Source organism: Hyaena hyaena, unplaced genomic scaffold (assembly GCF_003009895.1).
Source record: "Hyaena hyaena isolate Hyena2069 unplaced genomic scaffold, ASM300989v1 scaffold_1060, whole genome shotgun sequence".
Taxonomy (NCBI): Eukaryota; Metazoa; Chordata; class Mammalia; order Carnivora; family Hyaenidae; genus Hyaena; species Hyaena hyaena.
Genome location: NW_024081695.1, coordinates 516,925 through 528,825, shown reverse-complemented (window position 1 = coordinate 528,825; position 11,901 = coordinate 516,925).

Sequence of the window (11,901 nt, the reverse complement as noted above, 5' to 3'; positions counted from 1 at the left end):
CCAACACTTGTTATTTCTTTTTAATTTTAGCCATCCTGGCAGATGTAAAGTGATATCTCAATGTGGTTTTAGTTTGTATCTCTTTGATGATTAATGATGCTGAGTATCTTTCCATGTATCTGTTGACCATCTATGTGTCTTCTTTGAAGAAATATCTACTCGGGTCCTCTCCCCATTTTTAATGAGATTATCTGTGGTTTGGATGCCAAGTTGTGTACATTCTTTATGTATCTTGGATATTTCTTATCAGGTAAATCATTTACAAATAACTTCTTCCAGTCAATAGGTTGCCTTTTTGTTTTGTTGATGGTTCCTTTACTGTACAAAAGCTATTATTTTTGGTATGGTCCCAATTCATTTAATTTTGCTTTTGTTTCCCTCACCTGAGGAGACCTATCTAGAAAAACATCCCTATACCTAATGTGAAATAAATTACTGCCTATGATTTCTCCTAGGAGTTTTATGGTTCCAGGTTTCATATTTAGGTCTTAAATCCATTCTGAGTTTATTTTTGTGTATGGTGTTAGAAAGTAGTTCAGTTTCATACTTTTTCATGTAACCATCCAGTTTTTCCAGCACCATTTGTTGAAGAGACTGTCTTTTCCCCACAGCATATGCTTGTCCCCATCGTTGTAAATTACTTGACCATATAAATGGGTTTATTTCTTGACTTTCTATTCTGTTCCTTTGATCTTTGTGTCTATTTTTGTACCACTACCATACTATTATGATTTTGATCTTATCTTTATAGTTTGCTTCATGTTTAGTGGTTTCTTTGTTTGTTTTAGATTACTAACTTTGGGCTAGAAATTACTTATTCAACCAATCTTTAAATAAATGCTTCTATCCAGTGTGATTAAATTCAGATATTCTCTGCATGTGGGGAGGTATAAATTTTAGCCTCATAGTTTTTATTATTTCATTAATTAATAGTTAATAGTTAAAACTATTACCTATTAGAGTGATATGGGATGATCAGGGTTTTTTTTTAATCAACTGTAATATTTTAGAGAAGTTTAGGTTTTCAACAAAATTGAGAGGAGTGTACAGATATTTCTCATACACCTCTTGCCCCCCTACACATGCATAGCCTCCCCATTATCAACATCATTTATCAAAATGGTCCTTTTTTTTTTTTTACCAAGAATAAACATACATTGACACATTATAATGATCTAATGATCCAGAGTTTATCATTTACCTTAGGGTTCACTCTTGGTGTTGTATTTCTATAGGTTTGAACAAAAGCTTAATGATATATATCCATCATTGTAATACCATATAGAGTATTTTCATTACCCTAAGAATTACCCTAAGAATTCTCTGTGCTCAGTTTTTTTTTTTTTTTTGTCTCTCTTTATTCCTACTCAAGGGAATCACTGATCATTTTACTGTCTCCACAGTTTTGCCTCTTCCAGAATGTCATATAGTTGGAATTGTATAGTATGTAGGCCTCTCAGATTGACATCTTTCACTTAGTATATGTATCTTCATAGCTCAGTTCTTAGTGCTGCCCTGCTTTGAGGCTGGCCCAACTTGTCTGGAATTCTGTACTTGCAGGTGACTGGATGAGTGAACCCCAACACCCGTGCACTTCCCTGCGCAGCCTGCCCTGGGTCTGGCTAGACCTGCTCTTAAACTGCCTCCCAGGCTAAAACCATCACAGAAAAACCAGAGGGAACACTGCCCCTCCCTTCTTGGCTTCTAGGCCACCCAGCTTGCAAACATGGCTTCCCTGTTCAAAGTTCAACAGTGTGTGACTCTGGGCAAGTTACTTAACTTCTCCGTGGTTCAGTGTCCTTTTTTGAAAAATGCATATGATACAATTTCATCCCAAGAGGGATCCTTGGATTAGGAAATCTGAGGCTGCTGCAGAAGGCTTCACTCACGCCTACTTGCTCCTCTCTCCCAACTTCTAGCCCTTTCCCAAGGGCTCACCTCTGAAAACATCCACCTGGTTGCCCATTCCTGTCTACCAGGGCACCTTCATACACCCCCACGGTGCCCACCCTTGCTTATACACGGTAAGAGTGTCTTGTTCTAAGTCCCTCAGACACCCAAACCCTTAGCCCAGTGCCTCTAGCTGCCTCACCCCTCAGTTCTCTACTTCACCAAAATTGCTCATCCACTCCTCTTCCTCATTCACTCCCTCTGGACTCTCTCCCACCACCGCCCCAGTCAGGATTTTCAAGAGTCCACTTTCTGGATGTGGCTACCAGGATCCCTGACACTCCTAATTTCCCCCTGACCCTCAACTAATCCTGGGATGTGCCATATCCTAGAATCCTGAGGTCATACTACCTATTTTTTTAAGTTTTTATTTAAATTCCACTTAGTGCACAGTGTAATAGTAGTTTTAGGTGTACAAAATATAATGATTGGACGCTTCTATACAACACCCAATACTCAACACAGCAATTACACTCCTTAATTCCCGTCACTTATTTCACCCATCCCCCCACCTCCCTTCTGGAAGCCATCAATTCTCTATAGTTAAGTCTGTTTCTTGGTTTGCCTCTCTCTTTTTTCCACCTTTAATCATTTGTTTTCTTAAAGCCCCTGTATAACTTAAGTTATATGGTATTTGTCTTTCTCTGACTAATTTAGCTTAGCATAATACTCTTTAGCTTCATTCATGTTCTTGCAAATGGAAATATTTCATTCTTTTTAACTTTCTTAATGTTTTACTTTATATTTGAGAGATAGAGAGAGTGAGCACGAGCAGGGCAGGGGCAGAGTCTGAAGCAGGCTCCAGGCTCTGAACTGTCAGCACAGAGTCTGATGTGGGGCTTGAACCCACAAGCAGTGAGATCATGATCTGAGCCAAAGTCAGATGCTCAAACCCCAACTGAGCCACCCAGGTGCCCAAGATTTCATTCTTTTTTATGGCTGAGTGATATTCTATTATATACATAATATATAACATATGTATATATATATATCATATATATATATGGTAATTCTTTATCCATTCATCAGTCAGTGGACATTTGGGCTATTTCCATAATTTGGCTATTGTAAATACCGCTATAAACATTGGTGTGCATGTATCCTTAATTCAAAGGGATATATACACCATGAATTAGGAATACTTATTGAAAATTCACATTATATAAGTAAGTTACCCTGTGGGTTTTCAGAAGAATATTGGGAGAATTATTCTATAAAAGACTAAAATTCTTGTTTTTCAAACATATGGCAGCCAGAGGCACCAATTTTTGAGGACTTATATTAATAAATATTACTGCCTACCTTTGAAATTACTTCTTGGTGAAACTCTGAGCCTTTAACTTCCATGTGTGATTGTTAGCAGCTGGAAAAGTTTTTGAATACTAATTTCAGTTACCTTTATTTAGCTTTCTAATATGTATGTTAAGGCTGGTTTTCTTTAACTCCACTGGCATTTGCTAGTCAACACCACCATCATCTGGAGTAGGCAACCTACATACTTACAGTTTCCATTCTTTCCCTGCTCTAAGCCATTCTCCACTTTTACAATTTATTTTGTGGTTAATTGGACTTTTTAGAGCTATAGATCTGATCGGTTTGCAAACCTAATTATTCTCCATCTATGTCTTCCCACCCTTGTGTTACAAATGGGAAAATTTTGCTTCAGAAGGCAAAAATCCAAAAGCTGGACCTATCTGATATTAGAATACTTGTTCATCCAAATGCTCCCATGTGCAATTTATTCCCACTATAAAGGTGTTATAAACTTTGATTACAATACTACTTTGAAATGCTGTACGTCTTGAAATATGATACTGTTAATATATAGTCTTCAACATATATACATAGACTTTTCTATGTAAATTACAAAATACATTTTGAAAACTACTTTGCAAAACATGAGCTATCAAATCACTTCAAAAAACTACTTTAAAATTTTTAAATCATTTTATTATTTTTTCATCAAGGTAAGTGTGCCCTTTATTTTTAAGAATTTTGTTTTTAAAGTTTATTTATTTTGAGAGAGAGAGAGAGAGAGAGAGAGCAAGTCAAGGAGTGGCAGAGAATCTCAAGCAGGCCCCATGCTATCAGCAGAGCCTGATGTGGGGCTCCATCTCACCCTGAGCCAAAATCAAGAGTCAGATGCTTAACTGAGCCACCTTCACACCCTGATAAGTATACTCTTTAATCTCCATCCCTTGTTTCCTCCTTCTTCCTGCCCACCTCCCCTCTGGTAACCAGTAAAGAAAGAGCTGTCAAAAAAATTTCCTTAATCAATAAAAATAAATAAATATATAAAAAGCTTTTTGAACACTCGCTCTGTTTTTTTTTATGCATTGAAACTGTGTTATCTAAAATATATGTGTCCCAGTTAAGTCAGTCTTAAGAAGGTTTTTAAGATTACAATGGAATGATTCACAATTGTATCCTTAAAGAAACTACAGTTATTATGATCTTTATAAAAAAAAACTAATTTTATGTATCTGGTTATAAATTTCACTTTTAGGAAAGAATATTGGCTCTCAGCAGTTGCAAATATTTTAATCTGGGGACCATGGGTGGCTCAGTCAATTGAGCGCTCCACTCTTGGTTTTGGGTCAGGTCATGATCTCACAGTTTGTGGGTTCTACCTTGTGTGGGACTCCATGCTGACAGCACAGAGCCTGCTTGGGATTCTCTCCCTCTCTCTCTCCCCCTCCTCTGCTTGTACACACTCTTGCTCTCTCTCAAACTTTAAAAACACACAAATATCTCAAGATAATAATAGCAGAACAAATTTATTAGAATAATTAGCTAGATTTTTTTCTGACCATTGAAAATCATTTAGTATATAATCTAACAAAAGGAACTATTTCCTATTGTCAAATAGGAATTCACTTTGAACTAAAGGAAGGAACTGAGAATTATCAGCCATATGTAAGTATAATTATAAATATAGTGTTTCATTTTAATTAGGTATAGTTTGCATGCAGTAAACTTTATCTTTTTAGTTTCATAAATATATTCAGTCATGTGATATAGATGACTGATATAGAACTGCTCCAACACTCAAATGAGCCCTCTATCTTCTGTTATAGACAGTGCCTCCCTGGTATTGCCATTGATTTGTTTTCTGTCTCTATAGTTTTGTGTTTGTAAGAAAGTCAAATAAATTGAATCATGCAACATAAAGCTTTTTTTTTTGTTTTTTTTTCCCAATTTGAGATTCTTTCATATGATTGCATGTATTATTCATGTATTCATTTGTATTCCATTGTATGGATGTAACACATTTTGTTTATTGGTTTCACAGTTAAAGCACAGTTGGTCTGTTTTCAGTTTTCATTGATTCTAACAAAACTGTTACAAAAATTTGCATATAGATTATTATGCAAATAATAGTGTACCAAAGAGTGTACATCTTTTACTTCACATAGATACATATACGTAATTGATTGGTTATAGGGTAAGTGTCCTTTTAACGTTATAACAAGTTGACAAAAATTTTTCCAAAATGGTTATACCATTTTGAATTCTGAAAAAAAATGTTGTGACTTTTAGTTGCTCCATATTTTTGCAATACTTGGTAAATTTTTAGCCACTTAAAAACATACAGTTACATCTCATTATGGTTTGAATTTGCCTTTCCAAATGATTTGGTGTTAAGCATCTTTTTTTGTGTTCATTGGCCATCCATTAGACATAAAAATGTCCAAATATTTTGTCCAGTTTGGGGAATATTTGCTTTTCTTTTTGCTGAGCTTTGAGAGATCTTTATATTTGTGAATAGAGTTATGAATTATGTATTAATATATTTTCTCTCAATCTGTAACTTGTCTATCACTCCTTCAATAATATATATTTTGCCAAAGTACATAACATTTTGATTATGGTAAATTCTAACTTGTCTATGTTTTAGTTTATGGCTTGTGTTCTCAGGGTCATATCTCAGAAACGTTTGCCAAATGTAAGATTTCCCCCTATGTTTTCTTCTAAGGATTTTTGTTTTTGTATTTTACATTCTGTTTAGGTCTATGGTACATTTTAAGTTTTTTATTTGGGTAGACGATATGCTATGAGTTGAATTCCACTTTTAGCCAACATCTATCTATCGATCTATCGATCTATCATCTTTATCAATAGTTCCAGCACTATTTATGAAAAACTATCCTTTCTCTGAAGAGTAATCGTTAAACCTTTGTTGAGGGGCACCTACATGGCTCATTCGGTTAATTGTCTGACCTTGACTTAAGGTGATAATCTCATGGTTCCTGAGTTCAGCCTGCATAGGACTCTGCTGTGAGTGCAGTCTGCTTCAGATCTTCTGTCTCCCTATCTCTCTGCCCTTCCCCTACTCATACTCTCTCTCTCTCAAAAATAAATAATCTTACTTACATGTTGGTTTCTATTTGCTAATATTTGGATGTGAATTTTTGTATTTATGTTTATGTAGAATATTGGTCTATAATTTTCATTTCTTAACATTTTTTTTTGAGTTTTGGTATCAGATTAATACTGGCCTCTTAAAATGTGTTATTACTTCTATATTTAGGAAGAGTGCCTATAAAATTGATATGTCCTCTTTAAATGTCTAGTATAATTATCCATTGAATCCATCTGTGCCTGGAGTTGCTATATGGGAAGATTTTAACTGGAGGTAAAATTTCGTATGAAACACGGGGCATTCATTCAATTTCTGGTGAACTTTGATAGTTTGTCTCTGTTAAAGATTTTGTATTTCACCTAAATTAACAAAATACTGAGCATGGATTTTTTTTGTAATTTTATTTAAGTATATTTTTAATATTTGTAGTGTCTGTAATTTTATCCCATCAGTTATTCCTTATATTGGTAGTTTGTGTCTTCTCTCTATTTCTCTTTATTTCTTGGACTTTAGAGCTTGATAAGAATTATCTTTTATTTTTCAAAGAACTAGCTTTCCATTTAATTGGGTTTTCTTCTTTATTATTCTTTTGTCAGTTTTGTGTTTTGTGCTCTTGTCTTTTATCTTCTCCCTTGCACTTGCTTCAAAATCAATTTGTTGCTCTTTGTCTAACCTATTAAAGGTAGAAGTATAGTTCATTTATTTGAGAAAGTTCTTTTTTATAATGTAAGTCTTTAAGGTGATACATTTCTCTTTAAGGAGTACCTTAGCTGTATTCCATTCGTTTGCTATAGTCTGCCTGTATGTTCACTGTCTTCAAATTAAATTTTTTTTCTTTTGTTTTTCTCTTTCACCCATTGGTTACTTAGAAGGAAGTTAATTTCTATGGCACCTGTGTGGCTCAGTTGGTCGAGCATCAGACTCTTGGTTTAGGCTCAGGTCATGATCTCACAGCTCTGTGCTGACAGTGCAGAGCCTGGTTGGGTTTCTCTCTCTCCCTCTCTCTCTGCCCCTCACCTGTCCATTCTTTCTCTCTCAAAAAATAAAAATAAACCTTTAAAAAAGGGAGTTAATTTCCAAATATTTGCAGATTTTCCCAATACATTTGTTACTTCACTCCAACTCAGTAAGGATAAATTAGACCTATAATGACCGGACTAAATATTTTAAGTTTTGTTTTATGACCCACAATATAGCTTTTCTCTCTGAGTATCTCATTTGCACATGAAAACAATTTGCATTTTTCTGTTCTCACTAAAGAGGGGTTATAAATGTCAATTAGGCCAAATGCTTTAATATTGTCATTTAGATCTTGTTCAGTCAGCTATTAAAAGGGGAATATTAATGTCTCCAAATATAATTGTGGATGTGTAATAACACTTTTAGTGCTATTAGTTGCTGCTTCATGTTTGCTTTGTTACGAGATGTATACACACTTAGGAATTATATATTTTCTTGGGGAATTATCATCTTTATCATTTTGTAATGTCATTATTTAACTCATAAACTTCCTTGTTCTGAAGTCTGCTTTATACGACATTAATGTAGCTGTTACTGCTTTCTTTCTATTTCTATTTGCATGGTCTGCTTTACTTTTTAGCCTATCTATCTCTGTATTTATGTGGTTTTCTTGTAGATAGCATATAGTTTGGTATATATAAAATACTCAATATGACAGTCTCTGATTTTAATTGACTCTTTTAAGTAAAGTAACTATTAAGGAAGGATTAAAATCTGCCATCTTGCTAGCTGTTTTCTTTTTGTTCCATCTGTTCATTTTTCCTTCTTTCTGTGTCTCATTTGATGGTAATAATTTTATTATTTTGATTATCCTCACCATTGGCTTCTTTTTACACATTAAATAATTGCCCAGGGTTTGAAAATATTCACTCTTTATTAATCAACTTCTCCCTTTATATAAAATTATGTCTGCTCTACATGTAGTATAATGACCTTAAAAGAGTACATTCAATTTTTCCTTTTTTTTTGTACTATTATTGTTATACAGTTCCTTTCATACATGCTACAAACACAATACATTACTATTAATTTTGTTAAAACATTCAGTCACCTTATAAAAATAGTAGTATAACTTCCAGTGCTCATATTAATTGGGTAGACCCAAATTTCTGTCTTGTATTAACTCCTGTCTAAAATACCTCCTTTAACATTATATAGTGCAGACCTATTGACAATATACTCTCTTAATTTTTTGGCCTGATGGCTATTACCATCTTCAACTATGTAAGATTGTTGATGAATTTATAATTCTAATTGAACAGTGGGTTTTCCTTTTCAATATTTAAACTATTATTTAAATTATCAATATTTTAAAAATATGTCACTCCCAATTTTTCTGACTTCACTAAGTGTCTGATGGAATTAACTGTCAGGTAAGCAAGGGCTTATATTTTATTTCCTTTTGAAGATATCTGATTTTCCTTAGTTTAAGGTTAGTTGGTTGCCCTGTCACCTTGGTTCACTGATGGATGTAAGAGAAGTTATGAGTTTGAAGGCTGTCCAGAGTTTGTTGGTTGTGGTGGTGGTAGGATGGAAATGACACTTGTCAAGCTCTATCCTAAGTGAAAGCCAGAAATCAGTAAGTCTTATATTAATAAAAGTTAACTGAGTTTTCCAAGAAGATATCTATGAAAAGTATTTTACCCTTAGCTACTCATGCTTTAATTGGAGAATGGAAGTTTACCTTCTTTTCACATCTGCAGTTCATACTGGAGATCTAGAGGAGCTCCTGGGTAGCTCAATTAGTTAAGCACCAGACTCTTGGTTACAGCACAGGTCATGATCTCATGGTTCATGAGTTCGAACCTTGCATCAGACTGTCTGCCGTCAGCACAGGGCCCACTTTGGCTCCTCTGTCCCCCTCTCTATCTGCACCTCCCCTGCTTGCATGCTCACACTTTCTCTCTCTCTCTCTCTCAAAAATAAACATTTAAAAAACAAAACAACAAAACTGCAGACAGAGAAAAGCTTGTCCTCCTCCCTGTAATGACCTTTCTTTGTAGACTGGTATTCTTTTAATTGCTTGATACTTTCAATAAAGTGGGAAAAGTGCAGTGTCATAATATTTATTGCATAAACAGTGGATTTATGAATGTGTGTTATACAAATAATACTCTCTTGAAACTATTTAATATAATATGAAGTCTCAGATATTCATACTTACACTCCACTTTCATCTGAAAAAATATTAAACCTAAGAATTGAACATCACATAGTGAAATAGTAGACCTCATACAATAAATTTTTTAAGATGTCATATTATTTTTTGGAAGCATCAAATTTTAATTCATCTTTGTGGATATTAAAAAAATGGATAATATAATCTATTATATATGTTTACAGTCTGAGAAACATGTGTTTGTCAAACCCAGGGAGTTAAGAAATTTCATTCTTCTTCATCCATGTTTTCCCTGCTCACTGCTCTACTGTACTTGGTGAAGTTGGTGACAAAAAAATCTATGTTTCCTATGCTCTTCTCCCAGAGCTAAAGAAAAAGAAAAAAAGGGAAAAAAGTTTAAAAATCTATTGTTAATAGACTATTTTTTAAAATATGCATGCTATTCTCCACCAGTGGTTATAATATTAATTCAACCTAAGGAGGTAAAGAGTTCTATTTCACCAAAGATGGTGATGACTTCTCCTGATATTGCCTTTTGCATCATTTACAATAAGCATCACTAAGCCATAGCATTATATGCACAAAGATACAGTATCTTGAATTATTTAATACACTATATTTATACAAGCAAGGCAGCTATGGATGAGTTCCATTCTTTATTATATAGCCTTCACTTTTGTTGTTTAAATTTTTTATCAGTGTCATTCAGTATAAAGAGTTTAAGCATTTTCTTTAATAAACCAGTGAGTGAAGAAATATTCTGCACATTTTTTGGTATTCTCTTAAGAAAAATAGTAATCACTTTTTATTTTAAATTGCAAAGGAAGCAAATATAATCTAATTTTTCAATGGTATGTCATAAAATATATCAAATTTATCTTGTGGGATGAGATAAAAAATTTATCCAAATATGGCCACAGAACATTTGGTATTCTGAATTCCACTGGGACTGCTTCTGTGTATTGCATAGACTTTTCTGATTAGGCCTAACCAAGTGATGCTAATTTGTGAAATTTTCTTAAACTTAACAGCTGCATCCTTTTTAAAATGTGCCTCACTAGACTCATCAGTATGAAAAATGTCAGACGATAATTCATTTTGTAAATTGAGATTGGTGGCTCCTCTTTTCATAAAAACGAGGAGCTCCTCATATTTTGAAATAGGTATATTTTTACATGTATATTTTGGAAATGACCACAGTCTTAAAAAGTTGGACTATAGGAATGTTCACAATTTGGAGATCCTGAAAAATGTTAATATTTTATTATTATACTTCATCCTATTTATTATCTCTATTTATTCTTTTAGGCATTAAATTCACATCATTGTGTCCAACTTCAAGAACCAAAACAAAATAAACACATTAGCTCCATATTCTGTCTTCTCTCTAAAATGTTGTAAGTAATTAATGTAGTAAGTTGGTTTACAAAAATGCTCATACAAAGTTATAAACAAAAGAACACATAAATACTCAATTAACCAAAATGTATTAAGTGGGCTTTTGTCAGTGGCTTGGAAAATGAAATGGAAAAAAATGGCTCCAAGCATAGGCAAAATATAAAGAACTGTAAATCTAAAATGAGAAGGCTAGGAACTAAGATGATAAATTCAGAAAACAAAATGGAATAAAATGGAACAGAAGTCAGTAATTACAAAAGATATTGCAGAAAATTCCTTGAGGTTAGTAGGAATCCAGTTCTGCAGATTGAAATTCCATTAAATTCCTGACTGGATTTATAAGAAAATAAATGTTCCTATGCATATTGATAACATTCCAGATATCAAAAGCACTAAAATTCATATTAGTCTTGTAAAGCTTCCAGGCATAAAGTATAAGTTTCATACAAAGAAAAAAAAAAAGTCAGACTGGCATTGAATTACTCCTTTGCCAGTCTTGATAAAAGAAAACAGGCTAAAGAAAGAATAGGACTATAATTCATAAATGCTCTAACCAGCCAAGGTAGGGATATATTAAAGATATGCATGAATTTAGAAAGCATGTTATCTGTGTCCTACTTCAGAACCCATTTTGAAAAACATATCACCACCATGAATAATTAAAAAATTAAGAGCACTTGAATGGCTGAGTAGATTAAGCATCTGACTTCAGCTTGGGTCATGATCTCATGGTTTGTGAGTTTAAACCCATGATGGGCTCTGTGTGGACAGCTCGGAGCCTGGAGCCTGCTTCGGATTCTTTGTCTCCCTGTTTCCCTGCTCCTCTCCCACTCATGCGCTCGCGCTCTCTCTCTCTCTCTTTCAAATAAACATTAAAAAATTGTTAGACATACTTTTAGTTTTTTAAATGTTTATTTATTTTGAGAGAGAGACAGAGGGTGACTGGTGGGGGGAACAGAGAGAGAGGGACACACAGAATCCGAAGCAGGCTCCAGGCTCCAAGCTGTCCACACAGAGCCCAACGTCTGGCTGAATTCAGAAACTGTAAGAT